The sequence below is a fragment of the Dendropsophus ebraccatus genome, chromosome 14 (genome assembly GCF_027789765.1).
Source record: "Dendropsophus ebraccatus isolate aDenEbr1 chromosome 14, aDenEbr1.pat, whole genome shotgun sequence".
Classification (NCBI taxonomy): Eukaryota; Metazoa; Chordata; class Amphibia; order Anura; family Hylidae; genus Dendropsophus; species Dendropsophus ebraccatus.
The window spans coordinates 54,464,087-54,480,472 of NC_091467.1; the positions used below are offsets into that span (position 1 = coordinate 54,464,087).

Sequence of the window (16,386 nt, forward strand, 5' to 3'; positions counted from 1 at the left end):
CCTCCTTGCCCGGTGGGGGAGCCAGAGGCAACCACCTCCGAGATGAGCGAAGTCCCTGAGACAACAGAAAGTGAGATGCCGGCCCCGGCGGAGGGGCCGGAAGGTGAAACCGCTGCTCAAACAGTGCCCATGGAGTCGGTATGGGGTCCTTATATAGTAACTGCCTCAGGTGTGGAGGGGGGGCATTTGAGCGACGCAAGCTCCTCTCCCGCATCCATGCTAACAGTTGATTCCGAAGCGGGGGGCTACGAGAGCTCGAGTGGGGTCTCCGGCTTCGCTGAGGACTGCTGAGGCTAAGCTCAGGCAGAAGATTGTTTTATTTTTCATCACCTCCATGGCAGAATTGTCCGGACTGTCTTTTAACGTGAGAAGCCTACATTCTAAGACGAGAAGAGCTGCCCTTTTTAATTATTTGTCTGTTTTTACCGCCACAGTTTTTTTCCTACAGGAGTGCTGCATCCCACATAGCAAAGACTACAAAAAATACAAAGAAGATTGGAAACCCGGACCATCCGTCTGGTCCGGGTCAAACGAGTCCAAATCCGCAGGTGTCGCCATTTTATTTAAGGGAAACGTTTTAATTGAAAGTTTTAATGAAATTTTACCAGGCAGAATTTTATTGGTCAAAGCTTTTATAGATGGTATTAGATGGCAGTTTTTAAATTTTTATGGTTCGCCAGATAAGAACGAAAGAATGAATATGCTGGAAATTTTACCTCTTTTTTTAAATGATTCGGATCCACTGATTTTAGCAGGGGATTTTAATTGTATTTTAAAGGGGGAACGCCGGTTTTCTAATAGTACGAGCAGAAATTATGACAAAACCTCTGGTATGTTGAAAAATGTCGTTATAGATTTTAGATTAACTGATGTTTTTAAAAAATGCAACAGCAACTTACCAGAGGAAGCCGGCGTGACCTGGGGTAACAGGAACTGTAGCTCCAGGATTGATTTTATATTTTGTTCTTATCAGATACTGCCTTTTAAATGTGATCTTATGCCTAATGTTTTATCTGACCATAAGTTATTATCTTTTAAAGTAAAATGTGATAAAGAAAAGAAAGTGGAGAAGAGAGCCTGGAAACTGAACGTATCCCTTTTAAATGATCCGCAGGTTTTATCGAATTTTATCACCTTTTATAAGCGCTGCAGACGGGTAAGAAACTCCAACATCCCCATTATAGCCTGGTGGGAGAAGATGAAGCGTAAAATTAAAAACTTTTTTATTAAAGCTGGGGTAGCAAAGGCCAAAGAAAAGAGAGAGTTTTTTAATCAACTTAATACCCGGCTGCAGACGCAATACAAATTCAGAGATCAGGGTATGCAGGTAGACAAAGAGATTGCCGAGATAAAGAAAGAGATCTCCCAGTGCCTGGAGCAGAGGGGGAAAGAAATCATATTTCGTTCAAAAGTGCAACATCTTGAAGAGAACGAGACCTGCTCCAGGTACTTTTTTAAGAAAATAAATGATAAGCATACCCTGATCGATGAAATAGATGGGAAAACAGACCCACCAGGTATTTTAAAAAAGGTGTATGAGTTTTATGCGGATCTTTTTAATACAAAAGAAATTAATTGTGATTTTATGGAAGACTCATTGAAGGAGCTTAATAATGTTTTAGATCCTGTCTCCCAAAAGTTTTTATTACAGGGCATCTCGGAGCAGGAGATTTTAGAGACCACCAAAAGTTTTAAGAAAGGTAAAGTCCCTGGCCCTGATGGGATACCCATGGAGTTTTATGTTATCTTTTATGGTGTTTTAAAAGATGATTTGCTTACACTTTTTTCTGAAGTTTTTAACTCCAAAGCTCTCCCGGGTTCCTGGAAGAAAGGAGAAGTTTCTTTACTTTACAAGAAGGGGGAAAAAACAGACATTAAAAACTGGAGGCCCATCACTCTACTCAATAGTGACTACAAAATAATGGCCAAAATGTGTGCAAATAGATTAAAGTCTGTCATCGATAAAGTCATCCACCCCAACCAGGTTTGTGGAGTACCCGGGAGGAGCATAACAGATAATTTAAACCTTTTAAAAGATTCCATTCACTATACGAAAGAGAGACTGGGTAGAATGGCCATTTTATCCGTAGATTTCGAGAAAGCTTTTGATAGAGTCTCTCATTTTTATCTTTTTAAGGTTTTAGAGAGAATGGGTATCCCTGAAGGTTTTATACAGTCCCTAAAAGCATTTTATGACAACTGCACCAGTAAAATTTTAGTTAATGGTTTTAAGACTCAAGACGTCCTTTTAAAGTCTGGGGTGAAGCAGGGGTGTCCCTTGTCCCCACTACTCTTCATATGTGCAATCGAGCCTCTTTTATGTATGCTACGAAGTGACCGGCAAATCCGAGGAATCCCCCTGCCGGGCGGGGGGGGATTAGAGGCGAAGGTAGTGGGGTACATGGACGATGTGGCGGTACTATGCAGGGACGCCCCATCGCTTCGGAAAACCCTAAAACGAATTCAATATTTTTGCAATTCCTCCGGTTTTAAAGTAAATTTTAATAAAAGCAGCATCTTGAATATTGGAAACACTGTTTTAGAGGACATCCCCATTCCTGTAGTGGACTCGGTGCAGATTTTAGGGGTCTCCTTCAATGAGTCTAATAATGGTTTTACTAGTTGGGACTTGGTGGCACAAAAGGTAAACAAAAAAATTTGCATGTGGAATATGAGGAAACTAACGATGGAGGGAAAGGTTTTAATTACAAAGTCTGTGATTTTACCTATTTTATTATATTTAAGTGTTGTTTTTCCTCCATCAGACCGCATGTTGGGAAAAATTATCAAGGTTTGTTTTACTTTTTTTTGGAGCTCCAAGATGGAGAAACTAAGGAGAGAAGTGGTTTTAAAGCCAAAGGTAATGGGTGGTAAAGATTTCCCAGATTTTAAGACATTTCTTTTAATCAGATTCTTTTGTGTTTGTTTTAATGCTCTTTTTAAGGATACTTACTGGTCTTATTTCTGTCGTTTTAATATGGGATTTTTTATGAGAAAGCATGGGTGGTTTTCCACAGTTTTAAGTTCCCCGTATGCTTTTAACCTTCCCGTACATTATAAGATTTTAGAGAAAATAGTGTCCCTTTTTAACTTACAGAATAAAAGAGTTGAAGTTTTAAAGAACAGCAAACTGGTTTTAAAGAGTCTGAAAGACGATGTTTTAGTTACCCCCATTAGACATTTTAATGAAGAACAATGCAAACAGATATGGAAAAACGTGAGCGCTAACTATGTTTTTAATTCACAGAAAGACCTGGCCTGGAGCTGCGCCCACGAGTGTCTTCCATGCCGGGCATTCCAGCATCGAAGAGGATTGACCAACTCGGCCATATGCCCCAGGAGGGGATGCGGAGGTGATGAAACGGCTTCTCACATTTTTTGGTTTTGTGTTTTTACCCAAATGATATGGACAAAGATGACTCCTCTGATTTTAAAGATAACCGGACTACAAAGACTAAGCCATGATGCGATTTTATTTGGATGTCTGGAATGCCCTACACGGACTCAAAAAGTAATGGCATGGAAGACCATAAATAGCGTCAAAGCAGCTCTGTGGGCGGCCAGGAATATTTTAGTGTTTAAACACGAGATTTTATCTGTGAATGACGTTTTAAGCATTGCTTTTAATGAAATGTACAAATATTTTATGGTAGATAAAAAGAACTCTCCTTTTTTATGTAAAAAATGGTTTTTATCTGAATGGAGCTCTGTATTGTAATGCCACCAAGTGCCCTTTTATTATAGATGTATTTACTTGAGAATTTTATGTAATTTTATGTGATTTTATGTAATTTTTTCTTGTAAACATCCTTATGTTATTATAAGTAATTATACGTTTTAATAAAGTTTACCCCAATGTGGGTATTCAACTTAAAAAAAAAAAAAATCTGTTCTTATCAGTTTAATATCTGATACGTCCCCTATCTGGGGACCATATATTAAATGGATTTTTAGAACAGGGAGATGGAAAAAGAGCTTGCTCTGTCCTCTCCAGGCATTGACCTGGTATTGCAGTGCCTCCAGGTTCAGTGCACCCCCTAATGAGTTTGCAAAAAACAGAGCAAAAGAATGAAGAAGGAAACAAGCCGGCTGCACCTGAAACTACTGTGTTGCAAGAAACATCCCTCCCTCGAGTGTGTTGTGCGCAGGTGGACCGACCCCGAAAAATTAGCCCCCGAGTGTGGCTACGAAAAGTTTGTTTGTCCAAGACTTGCTGGCCTCTGTTGCCATGGCAACCAACTGCCAGACTTGTTTACAACTTGGCTGCCGGGCCAGTGCTGGTGATGTCATCGCGGGACGTGATGTCATCAAGGCTTTGCTGCTATACACAGCTGCCAGCACAACAAGCAGCTCAGTTGCAGCCGGTCAAGCGACCGAGCAGGTAGGTGGAAAGGTAGGTGCCGTTTATTAAACCGTTTCCTTTGTATTTCCTGGTGGCCGATGGCCGATGTATCCTGCTGATGCTGCCTGCCTACGGCTCCAGCTGGGAGAATTCACCCTCCATGTTCTTTGATAGATAGATTAGATACATTAGATAAGATAGATAGATAGATAGATAGATAGATAGATAGGTAGGTAGGTAGGTAGGTACTAATAATAAGCTAGCCAGCTAGGCAGCCAGCCACAGAGACAGCCAGCCAGCTACAGAGACAGCCAGCCAAAGAGCTAGCTGCATGTCATGTATGCCAGACAGAGACGGAGACAGAGACAGAGACGTGTATGTCTGCCATCCATCAGGTGGAAGCAGACGCAGTGTGATTGGGGGGTGGAGCTATTCAGATTTGAGAGCAGAAAGGAAGACAGAGGCAGTGCTAGGCAATAGGAGATGCAGTGTGAAAGCACGTCCGGTCCGCCATCTGAGAGGGTGGAGCGCATAATAGGGTATGTATGTATGTCTGGCTTCGCCTTAACAAGAAGGACGTGGTGTCCGAGAAGGGGAGTTTTCGGGAAACCGTTGTGGCCATCGCTTCTCGGCCTTTTGGCTAAGATCAAGTGTAGTATCTGTTCTTATCAGTTTAATATCTGATACGTCCCCTATCTGGGGACCATATATTAAATGGATTTTTAGAACAGGGAGATGGAAAAAGAGCTTGCTCTGTCCTCTCCAGGCATTGACCTGGTATTGCAGTGCCTCCAGGTTCAGTGCACCCCCTAATGAGTTTGCAAAAAACAGAGCAAAAGAATGAAGAAGGAAACAAGCCGGCTGCACCTGAAACTACTGTGTTGCAAGAAACATCCCTCCCTCGAGTGTGTTGTGCGCAGGTGGACCGACCCCGAAAAATTAGCCCCCGAGTGTGGCTACGAAAAGTTTGTTTGTCCAAGACTTGCTGGCCTCTGTTGCCATGGCAACCAACTGCCAGACTTGTTTACAACTTGGCTGCCGGGCCAGTGCTGGTGATGTCATCGCGGGACGTGATGTCATCAAGGCTTTGCTGCTATACACAGCTGCCAGCACAACAAGCAGCTCAGTTGCAGCCGGTCAAGCGACCGAGCAGGTAGGTGGAAAGGTAGGTGCCGTTTATTAAACCGTTTCCTTTGTATTTCCTGGTGGCCGATGGCCGATGTATCCTGCTGATGCTGCCTGCCTACGGCTCCAGCTGGGAGAATTCACCCTCCATGTTCTTTGATAGATAGATTAGATACATTAGATAAGATAGATAGATAGATAGATAGATAGATAGATAGATAGATAGATAGGTAGGTAGGTAGGTAGGTAGGTACTAATAATAAGCTAGCCAGCTAGGCAGCCAGCCACAGAGACAGCCAGCCAGCTACAGAGACAGCCAGCCAAAGAGCTAGCTGCATGTCATGTATGCCAGACAGAGACGGAGACAGAGACAGAGACGTGTATGTCTGCCATCCATCAGGTGGAAGCAGACGCAGTGTGATTGGGGGGTGGAGCTATTCAGATTTGAGAGCAGAAAGGAAGACAGAGGCAGTGCTAGGCAATAGGAGATGCAGTGTGAAAGCACGTCCGGTCCGCCATCTGAGAGGGTGGAGCGCATAATAGGGTATGTATGTATGTCTGGCTTCGCCTTAACAAGAAGGACGTGGTGTCCGAGAAGGGGAGTTTTCGGGAAACCGTTGTGGCCATCGCTTCTCGGCCTTTTGGCTAAGATCAAGTGTAGTATCTGTTCTTATCAGTTTAATATCTGATACGTCCCCTATCTGGGGACCATATATTAAATGGATTTTTAGAACAGGGAGATGGAAAAAGAGCTTGCTCTGTCCTCTCCAGGCATTGACCTGGTATTGCAGTGCCTCCAGGTTCAGTGCACCCCCTAATGAGTTTGCAAAAAACAGAGCAAAAGAATGAAGAAGGAAACAAGCCGGCTGCACCTGAAACTACTGTGTTGCAAGAAACATCCCTCCCTCGAGTGTGTTGTGCGCAGGTGGACCGACCCCGAAAAATTAGCCCCCGAGTGTGGCTACGAAAAGTTTGTTTGTCCAAGACTTGCTGGCCTCTGTTGCCATGGCAACCAACTGCCAGACTTGTTTACAACTTGGCTGCCGGGCCAGTGCTGGTGATGTCATCGCGGGACGTGATGTCATCAAGGCTTTGCTGCTATACACAGCTGCCAGCACAACAAGCAGCTCAGTTGCAGCCGGTCAAGCGACCGAGCAGGTAGGTGGAAAGGTAGGTGCCGTTTATTAAACCGTTTCCTTTGTATTTCCTGGTGGCCGATGGCCGATGTATCCTGCTGATGCTGCCTGCCTACGGCTCCAGCTGGGAGAATTCACCCTCCATGTTCTTTGATAGATAGATTAGATACATTAGATAAGATAGATAGATAGATAGATAGATAGATAGATAGGTAGGTAGGTAGGTAGGTAGGTACTAATAATAAGCTAGCCAGCTAGGCAGCCAGCCACAGAGACAGCCAGCCAGCTACAGAGACAGCCAGCCAAAGAGCTAGCTGCATGTCATGTATGCCAGACAGAGACGGAGACAGAGACAGAGACGTGTATGTCTGCCATCCATCAGGTGGAAGCAGACGCAGTGTGATTGGGGGGTGGAGCTATTCAGATTTGAGAGCAGAAAGGAAGACAGAGGCAGTGCTAGGCAATAGGAGATGCAGTGTGAAAGCACGTCCGGTCCGCCATCTGAGAGGGTGGAGCGCATAATAGGGTATGTATGTATGTCTGGCTTCGCCTTAACAAGAAGGACGTGGTGTCCGAGAAGGGGAGTTTTCGGGAAACCGTTGTGGCCATCGCTTCTCGGCCTTTTGGCTAAGATCAAGTGTAGTATCTGTTCTTATCAGTTTAATATCTGATACGTCCCCTATCTGGGGACCATATATTAAATGGATTTTTAGAACAGGGAGATGGAAAAAGAGCTTGCTCTGTCCTCTCCAGGCATTGACCTGGTATTGCAGTGCCTCCAGGTTCAGTGCACCCCCTAATGAGTTTGCAAAAAACAGAGCAAAAGAATGAAGAAGGAAACAAGCCGGCTGCACCTGAAACTACTGTGTTGCAAGAAACATCCCTCCCTCGAGTGTGTTGTGCGCAGGTGGACCGACCCCGAAAAATTAGCCCCCGAGTGTGGCTACGAAAAGTTTGTTTGTCCAAGACTTGCTGGCCTCTGTTGCCATGGCAACCAACTGCCAGACTTGTTTACAACTTGGCTGCCGGGCCAGTGCTGGTGATGTCATCGCGGGACGTGATGTCATCAAGGCTTTGCTGCTATACACAGCTGCCAGCACAACAAGCAGCTCAGTTGCAGCCGGTCAAGCGACCGAGCAGGTAGGTTGAAAGGTAGGTGCCGTTTATTAAACCGTTTCCTTTGTATTTCCTGGTGGCCGATGGCCGATGTATCCTGCTGATGCTGCCTGCCTACGGCTCCAGCTGGGAGAATTCACCCTCCATGTTCTTTGATAGATAGATTAGATACATTAGATAAGATAGATAGATAGATAGATAGATAGATAGATAGATAGATAGATAGATAGGTAGGTAGGTAGGTAGGTAGGTACTAATAATAAGCTAGCCAGCTAGGCAGCCAGCCACAGAGACAGCCAGCCAGCTACAGAGACAGCCAGCCAAAGAGCTAGCTGCATGTCATGTATGCCAGACAGAGACGGAGACAGAGACAGAGACGTGTATGTCTGCCATCCATCAGGTGGAAGCAGACGCAGTGTGATTGGGGGGTGGAGCTATTCAGATTTGAGAGCAGAAAGGAAGACAGAGGCAGTGCTAGGCAATAGGAGATGCAGTGTGAAAGCACGTCCGGTCCGCCATCTGAGAGGGTGGAGCGCATAATAGGGTATGTATGTATGTCTGGCTTCGCCTTAACAAGAAGGACGTGGTGTCCGAGAAGGGGAGTTTTCGGGAAACCGTTGTGGCCATCGCTTCTCGGCCTTTTGGCTAAGATCAAGTGTAGTATCTGTTCTTATCAGTTTAATATCTGATACGTCCCCTATCTGGGGACCATATATTAAATGGATTTTTAGAACAGGGAGATGGAAAAAGAGCTTGCTCTGTCCTCTCCAGGCATTGACCTGGTATTGCAGTGCCTCCAGGTTCAGTGCACCCCCTAATGAGTTTGCAAAAAACAGAGCAAAAGAATGAAGAAGGAAACAAGCCGGCTGCACCTGAAACTACTGTGTTGCAAGAAACATCCCTCCCTCGAGTGTGTTGTGCGCAGGTGGACCGACCCCGAAAAATTAGCCCCCGAGTGTGGCTACGAAAAGTTTGTTTGTCCAAGACTTGCTGGCCTCTGTTGCCATGGCAACCAACTGCCAGACTTGTTTACAACTTGGCTGCCGGGCCAGTGCTGGTGATGTCATCGCGGGACGTGATGTCATCAAGGCTTTGCTGCTATACACAGCTGCCAGCACAACAAGCAGCTCAGTTGCAGCCGGTCAAGCGACCGAGCAGGTAGGTGGAAAGGTAGGTGCCGTTTATTAAACCGTTTCCTTTGTATTTCCTGGTGGCCGATGGCCGATGTATCCTGCTGATGCTGCCTGCCTACGGCTCCAGCTGGGAGAATTCACCCTCCATGTTCTTTGATAGATAGATTAGATACATTAGATAAGATAGATAGATAGATAGATAGATAGATAGATAGGTAGGTAGGTAGGTAGGTAGGTACTAATAATAAGCTAGCCAGCTAGGCAGCCAGCCACAGAGACAGCCAGCCAGCTACAGAGACAGCCAGCCAAAGAGCTAGCTGCATGTCATGTATGCCAGACAGAGACGGAGACAGAGACAGAGACGTGTATGTCTGCCATCCATCAGGTGGAAGCAGACGCAGTGTGATTGGGGGGTGGAGCTATTCAGATTTGAGAGCAGAAAGGAAGACAGAGGCAGTGCTAGGCAATAGGAGATGCAGTGTGAAAGCACGTCCGGTCCGCCATCTGAGAGGGTGGAGCGCATAATAGGGTATGTATGTCTGGCTTCGCCTTAACAAGAAGGTCGTGGTGTCCGAGAAGGGGAGTTTTCGGGAAAGCGTTGTGGCCATCGCTTCTCGGCCTTTTGGCTAAGATCAAGTGTAGTATCTGTTCTTATCAGTTTAATATCTGATACGTCCCCTATCTGGGGACCATATATTAAATGGATTTTTAGAACAGGGAGATGGAAAAAGAGCTTGCTCTGTCCTCTCCAGGCATTGACCTGGTATTGCAGTGCCTCCAGGTTCAGTGCACCCCCTAATGAGTTTGCAAAAAACAGAGCAAAAGAATGAAGAAGGAAACAAGCCGGCTGCACCTGAAACTACTGTGTTGCAAGAAACATCCCTCGAGTGTGTTGTGCGCAGGTGGACCGACCCCGAAAAATTAGCCCGAGTGTGGCTACGAAAAGTTTGTTTGTCCAAGACTTGCTGGCCTCTGTTGCCATGGCAACCAACTGGCAGAGTTGTTTACAACTTGGCTGCCGGGCCAGTGCTGGTGATGTCATCGCGGGACGTGATGTCATCAAGGCTTTGCTGCTATGCACAGCTGCCAGCACAACAAGCAGCTCAGTTGCAGCCGGTCAAGCGACCGAGCAGGTAGGTGGAAAGGTAGGTGCAGTTTATTAAACCGTTTCCTTTGGATTTGATTTCCTGGTGGCCGATGTATCCTGCTGATGCTGCCTGCCTACGGCTCCAGCTGGGAGAATTCACCCTCCATGTTCTTTGATAGATAGATTAGATACATTAGATAGAATAGATAGGATAGATAGGATAGATAAGATAGGATAGATAAGATAGGATAGAATAGATAGAATAGATAGATAGATAGATAGATAGATAGGTACTAATAATAAGCTAGCCAGCTAGGCAGCCAGCCACAGAGACAGCCAGCCAGCTACAGAGACAGCCAGCCAAAGAGCTAGCTGCATGTCATGTATGCCAGACAGAGACGGAGACAGAGACAGAGACGTGTATGTCTGCCATCCATCAGGTGGAAGCAGACGCAGTGTGATTGGGGGGTGGAGCTATTCAGATTTGAGAGCAGAAAGGAAGACAGAGGCAGTGCTAGGCAATAGGAGATGCAGTGTGAAAGCACGTCCGGTCCGCCATCTGAGAGGGTGGAGCGCATAATAGGGTATGTATGTCTGGCTTCGCCTTAACAAGAAGGTCGTGGTGTCCGAGAAGGGGAGTTTTCGGGAAAGCGTTGTGGCCATCGCTTCTCGGCCTTTTGGCTAAGATCAAGTGTAGTATCTGTTCTTATCAGTTTAATATCTGATACGTCCCCTATCTGGGGACCATATATTAAATGGATTTTTAGAACAGGGAGATGGAAAAAGAGCTTGCTCTGTCCTCTCCAGGCATTGACCTGGTATTGCAGTGCCTCCAGGTTCAGTGCACCCCCTAATGAGTTTGCAAAAAACAGAGCAAAAGAATGAAGAAGGAAACAAGCCGGCTGCACCTGAAACTACTGTGTTGCAAGAAACATCCCTCGAGTGTGTTGTGCGCAGGTGGACCGACCCCGAAAAATTAGCCCGAGTGTGGCTACGAAAAGTTTGTTTGTCCAAGACTTGCTGGCCTCTGTTGCCATGGCAACCAACTGGCAGAGTTGTTTACAACTTGGCTGCCGGGCCAGTGCTGGTGATGTCATCGCGGGACGTGATGTCATCAAGGCTTTGCTGCTATGCACAGCTGCCAGCACAACAAGCAGCTCAGTTGCAGCCGGTCAAGCGACCGAGCAGGTAGGTGGAAAGGTAGGTGCAGTTTATTAAACCGTTTCCTTTGGATTTGATTTCCTGGTGGCCGATGTATCCTGCTGATGCTGCCTGCCTACGGCTCCAGCTGGGAGAATTCACCCTCCATGTTCTTTGATAGATAGATTAGATACATTAGATAGAATAGATAGGATAGATAGGATAGATAAGATAGGATAGATAAGATAGGATAGAATAGATAGAATAGATAGATAGATAGATAGATAGATAGATAGATAGATAGATAGATAGGTACTAATAATAAGCTAGCCAGCTAGGCAGCCAGCCACAGAGACAGCCAGCCAGCTACAGAGACAGCCAGCCAAAGAGCTAGCTGCATGTCATGTATGCCAGACAGAGACGGAGACAGAGACAGAGACGTGTATGTCTGCCATCCATCAGGTGGAAGCAGACGCAGTGTGATTGGGGGGTGGAGCTATTCAGATTTGAGAGCAGAAAGGAAGACAGAGGCAGTGCTAGGCAATAGGAGATGCAGTGTGAAAGCACGTCCGGTCCGCCATCTGAGAGGGTGGAGCGCATAATAGGGTATGTATGTCTGGCTTCGCCTTAACAAGAAGGTCGTGGTGTCCGAGAAGGGGAGTTTTCGGGAAAGCGTTGTGGCCATCGCTTCTCGGCCTTTTGGCTAAGATCAGCGATCCCACCTACTTGCTTGCCAAGGGAGGTGTTTTTGTTCCTGTTCGGTGTGCTGGCGGAGGCGATATTTTGAAGATGGATGCAACCAATATGGATGGAACCACGGCAGAAGAAGTCCCGGCTTATGCAAAGATTAGAAACGGATGTCGTTTTACGTTAAAAGATCCGGGAAAGAAAGAATTGGGCTTGGTCTTCTTGGTGGAAGAGGTTCTGTTTAAGCTCCTTGGGTTACAGCGGAGTCAAGTTTTGGCCTTGTTGGAGTTCCCAAAGCGTGGTGTATACGACCTGGTGTTGGCTTCAGAAGAGGATTACAGCTTTCTGATGGGTAAGATCGAATGTTGCAAGGGAAATGTTATATTGAACGGTATTGATATAATGTCTCATTTCCCGAGGAGAGAAAGACTGATCACGGTGCGGATGTACAGCCCCTATGTGAACGAAGAGGAAATTGCGGTTTTTCTGGCAAAGTACTGCGAGGAAATTGCTCCAAAAGGAAAAGTCTTAAATCAGTTCGGACTTTGGACAATGAAGTGGAGGTTTGCTGTGAAGTTCAAAGTGTTGGAGAATGGGAAACTGTGTATGCCTCCAGGACGTTTCAGGATTGGAGCTGTTAATGGAGACTGTTTTTTTGCAGGCATGGACGACTTTTGTCGTAAATGTAAAAAGTATGGACATTTGAAGGAACATTGTACTGTGATATTTTGCACAAAATGTCAAACAGAGGGGCATGTGGCTGAGTCATGCAATCAGAAGAAGGTGTGCCATTTGTGTGGGAGTGCAGAGCACCTGTACGCTGTTTGTCCACTTAGAAGGAAGCGGGGGAGGGAGAAGGAGGAAGGGCAGGAAGCAGCTGGAGGGAGTGAGAGTCCTCAGCAGGAGGAGAGTATGGACCCTTCAGTTAGAAGGACTCCTAGGGAGGTGGAGAGAGTTCCCAGAGAGGAGGAGAAAAGGAAAAAGACAGTAAGGTCCCTTTCAGAGGAAGGGAGAAGGGATCGTAGTATTGTGTCTCAGGATGTATGGGATGATATAGAGTCATTAGAAAAGAGGAGTTTCTATGGTCGGGTGGGAGAAAAAGTTAGAGTTAGTTTGGGGAAAGAGAGTGAAGGGTTTTTTGAGACTTATCAAATGCCTTGTGAGATAATGAAGCGATTAGAAGAGTGTAAGTCTATCTCGCCGACTATGCTTCGTATATTGACTTATTTTGCGTTTAAGGGAGGTTTGCGAGCTTGATGAAATTATGTTGGTTTCTTTTCTTTTTGTTATTTAAAGGGAAGATAGATATGGGTTTTGTTTTTTGTGGGTTTTGGTTTTTTTTCCCCGTTTTTGTTATGTACATTGTAATGTAAATTTAATTTTGTTATGGATATGTGAGTTTGATCTGTGTTATGTTTTTGATTTGTGAAAATTCTTTTATTTTGTAAATAATTTTGTTTTGAATAAAATTGTTGATATCCCCTTTGTGGGATAGCCAACTTAAAAAAAAAAAAAAAAAAAAAAAAAAAAAAATCTGTTCTTATCAGTTTAATATCTGATACGTCCCCTATCTGGGGACCATATATTAAATGGATTTTTAGAACAGGGAGATGGAAAAAGAGCTTGCTCTGTCCTCTCCAGGCATTGACCTGGTATTGCAGTGCCTCCAGGTTCAGTGCACCCCCTAATGAGTTTGCAAAAAACAGAGCAAAAGAATGAAGAAGGAAACAAGCCGGCTGCACCTGAAACTACTGTGTTGCAAGAAACATCCCTCGAGTGTGTTGTGCGCAGGTGGACCGACCCCGAAAAATTAGCCCGAGTGTGGCTACGAAAAGTTTGTTTGTCCGAGACTTGCTGGCCTCTGTTGCCATGGCAACCAACTGGCAGAGTTGTTTACAACTTGGCTGCCGGGCCAGTGCTGGTGATGTCATCGCGGGACGTGATGTCATCAAGGCTTTGCTGCTATGCACAGCTGCCAGCACAACAAGCAGCTCAGTTGCAGCCGGTCAAGCGACCGAGCAGGTAGGTGGAAAGGTAGGTGCAGTTTATTAAACCGTTTCCTTTGGATTTGATTTCCTGGTGGCCGATGTATCCTGCTGATGCTGCCTGCCTACGGCTCCAGCTGGGAGAATTCACCCTCCATGTTCTTTGATAGATAGATTAGATACATTAGATAGAATAGATAGGATAGATAGGATAGATAAGATAGGATAGATAAGATAGGATAGAATAGATAGAATAGATAGATAGATAGATAGATAGATAGATAGGTACTAATAATAAGCTAGCCAGCTAGGCAGCCAGCCACAGAGACAGCCAGCCAGCTACAGAGACAGCCAGCCAAAGAGCTAGCTGCATGTCATGTATGCCAGACAGAGAAGGAGACAGAGACAGAGACGTGTATGTCTGCCATCCATCAGGTGGAAGCAGACGCAGTGTGATTGGGGGGTGGAGCTATTCAGATTTGAGAGCAGAAAGGAAGACAGAGGCAGTGCTAGGCAATAGGAGATGCAGTGTGAAAGCACGTCCGGTCCGCCATCTGAGAGGGTGGAGCGCATAATAGGGTATGTATGTCTGGCTTCGCCTTAACAAGAAGGTCGTGGTGTCCGAGAAGGGGAGTTTTCGGGAAAGCGTTGTGGCCATCGCTTCTCGGCCTTTTGGCTAAGATCAAGTGTAGTATCTACAGGAGATCTGGTCAGAAGGTGCCTGGGGTACCCGACCTGTTGGCCTTGGAGGTTCACCTCCTTGCTGCTTTTGGCAGGCGGCTTAGTCCCCAGGCAACGGGAAGCGATCCTCACCTATCTGCTGTTTTGCAGGTGAGGTGTCTTCTAGTTTCTGCACGGAGTCGTTACGCTTTGCTGGTCGTAAGAACATGGAGTTTTCGAACCAGGATGGGTCATCTACCGGAGAGGTGCCTTCTTATGCTCGAATAAAGAATGGAGTTCGGTTTATCCTGAGAGACCCTGGGAAAAAGATGATGGGACTGGCCTTTGTCGTGGAAGAACTTCTGTTCAAGCTTCTTGAAATTCGGAAAGACCAGATATTGGCGATATTGGAGTTTCCCAAGAGAGGTTGTTACGACCTTGTGATGAGCTCCGAGGAGGACCACAGCTTATTAATGGGTAAGCTGGAATGCGGGAAAGGGAATGTATTGTTGAATGGAATTGACGTAATGTCTCATTTCCCGAGGAGAGAACGTATATTGACTGTCCGGATGTACAGCCCGTATATCTCCGAGGAGGAGATAACTGTATTTTTGTCAAGATTTTGCGAAGATATCATCTCGAAGGGAAAAGTTCTGAACCAGTATGGCCTATGGACGATGAAATGGAGATTCGCCGTCAAGTTCAAAGAACTAGAAGACGGGAGTTTGTGTGTCCCACCAGGACGTTTTAAAATAGGCCGTGTCAATGGTGATTTGTTTTATGCTGGCATGGAGGATTTTTGCCGCAACTGCAAGAAATATGGACATATAAAGGACAATTGTACAGCACTGTGGTGTGGGAAGTGTCAAAAAGAAGGACATTTGCCAAACATGTGTGATCAACAGAAAACATGTCATTTGTGTGGAAGTGTTGACCATTTATATGCTTATTGCCCTACAAAGAAAAAGAGAAGTAGGGAAAAAGAAAAGGAAGAGACAGAGGAAGGTAATATTGTTTCTCAACAGGAGGAGGGAGCTGCTCTTTCTATTAAGAGAGCCACTAGAGAGAGAGATAAGACGGAGCCGGTTACAAAAGGAAAGCAAACAGAAGACGAAAGAAAAGATTATGCGACAGTACCGGTAGAGGTTTGGGAGGAGATCGATAGATTAGAGATAGGAGGTTTGCATTTTAATAAAATGTATGCGAAAGTGGCGCAAAACCTAGAAAAAGATAGAGCAAGGTTTTTTGAAACTTATAAGATACCTATAAAACTTGTTAAAAGATTGGAAGAAGGTTCAAAATCTGTTATTATGTTACAAGTGTTGTCTTATTTTGCGTATAAAGGAGGGATGAAGATTTAAAGGTGGTGGAGTTTATTTCTAAAGAGGTTTCCTTTGGTAACGTTTGAGTTGATAAAAAGTGTATTATTGAATTTTGTTTTGTTTGATAAGCATGTGTATTTTTTCTGTTTTAAATAAAATCGTTGATATCCCTTGTGGATAGCCAACTTAAAAAAAAATCTGTTCTTATCAGTTTAATATCTGATACGTCCCCTATCTGGGGACCATATATTAAATGGATTTTTAGAACAGGGAGATGGAAAAAGAGCTTGCTCTGTCCTCTCCAGGCATTGACCTGGTATTGCAGTGCCTCCAGGTTCAGTGCACCCCCTAATGAGTTTGCAAAAAACAGAGCAAAAGAATGAAGAAGGAAACAAGCCGGCTGCACCTGAAACTACTGTGTTGCAAGAAACATCCCTCGAGTGTGTTGTGCGCAGGTGGACCGACCCCGAAAAATTAGCCCGAGTGTGGCTACGAAAAGTTTGTTTGTCCAAGACTTGCTGGCCTCTGTTGCCATGGCAACCAACTGGCAGAGTTGTTTACAACTTGGCTGCCGGGCCAGTGCTGGTGATGTCATCGCGGGACGTGATGTCATCAAGGCTTTGCTGCTATGCACAGCTGCCAGCACAACAAGC

At 45.3% G+C, this 16,386-nt stretch overlaps 8 non-coding genes and 2 pseudogenes across 8 annotated transcripts; all 10 read left to right on the top strand.

Moving 5' to 3' along the window:
* The first annotated feature begins 3,849 nt into the window (after positions 1 to 3,849).
* Positions 3,850 to 4,039, top strand: LOC138773548 (U2 spliceosomal RNA). Its single transcript, XR_011360181.1, has one exon. It is a non-coding gene; the product is annotated as a U2 spliceosomal RNA (small nuclear RNA).
* A 923-nt stretch (positions 4,040 to 4,962) lies between these two features.
* Positions 4,963 to 5,153, top strand: LOC138773374 (U2 spliceosomal RNA). Its single transcript, XR_011360077.1, has one exon. It is a non-coding gene; the product is annotated as a U2 spliceosomal RNA (small nuclear RNA).
* Positions 5,154 to 6,092: 939 nt separating this feature from the next.
* On the top strand, positions 6,093 to 6,283 carry LOC138773375 (U2 spliceosomal RNA). Its single transcript, XR_011360078.1, has one exon. It is a non-coding gene; the product is annotated as a U2 spliceosomal RNA (small nuclear RNA).
* A 927-nt stretch (positions 6,284 to 7,210) lies between these two features.
* Positions 7,211 to 7,401, top strand: LOC138773376 (U2 spliceosomal RNA). Its single transcript, XR_011360079.1, has one exon. It is a non-coding gene; the product is annotated as a U2 spliceosomal RNA (small nuclear RNA).
* Positions 7,402 to 8,344: 943 nt separating this feature from the next.
* Positions 8,345 to 8,535, top strand: LOC138773377 (U2 spliceosomal RNA). The gene has a single exon (XR_011360080.1). It is a non-coding gene; the product is annotated as a U2 spliceosomal RNA (small nuclear RNA).
* Positions 8,536 to 9,458: 923 nt separating this feature from the next.
* On the top strand, positions 9,459 to 9,649 carry LOC138773379 (U2 spliceosomal RNA). Its single transcript, XR_011360082.1, has one exon. It is a non-coding gene; the product is annotated as a U2 spliceosomal RNA (small nuclear RNA).
* Positions 9,650 to 10,600: 951 nt separating this feature from the next.
* LOC138773380 (U2 spliceosomal RNA) lies at positions 10,601 to 10,791 on the top strand. The gene has a single exon (XR_011360083.1). It is a non-coding gene; the product is annotated as a U2 spliceosomal RNA (small nuclear RNA).
* A 2,452-nt stretch (positions 10,792 to 13,243) lies between these two features.
* LOC138773554 (U2 spliceosomal RNA) lies at positions 13,244 to 13,452 on the top strand (annotated as a pseudogene).
* A 955-nt stretch (positions 13,453 to 14,407) lies between these two features.
* Positions 14,408 to 14,491, top strand: LOC138773161 (U2 spliceosomal RNA; annotated as a pseudogene).
* Positions 14,492 to 15,899: 1,408 nt separating this feature from the next.
* LOC138773531 (U2 spliceosomal RNA) lies at positions 15,900 to 16,083 on the top strand. Its single transcript, XR_011360173.1, has one exon. It is a non-coding gene; the product is annotated as a U2 spliceosomal RNA (small nuclear RNA).
* The last annotated feature ends 303 nt before the right edge of the window (positions 16,084 to 16,386 follow it).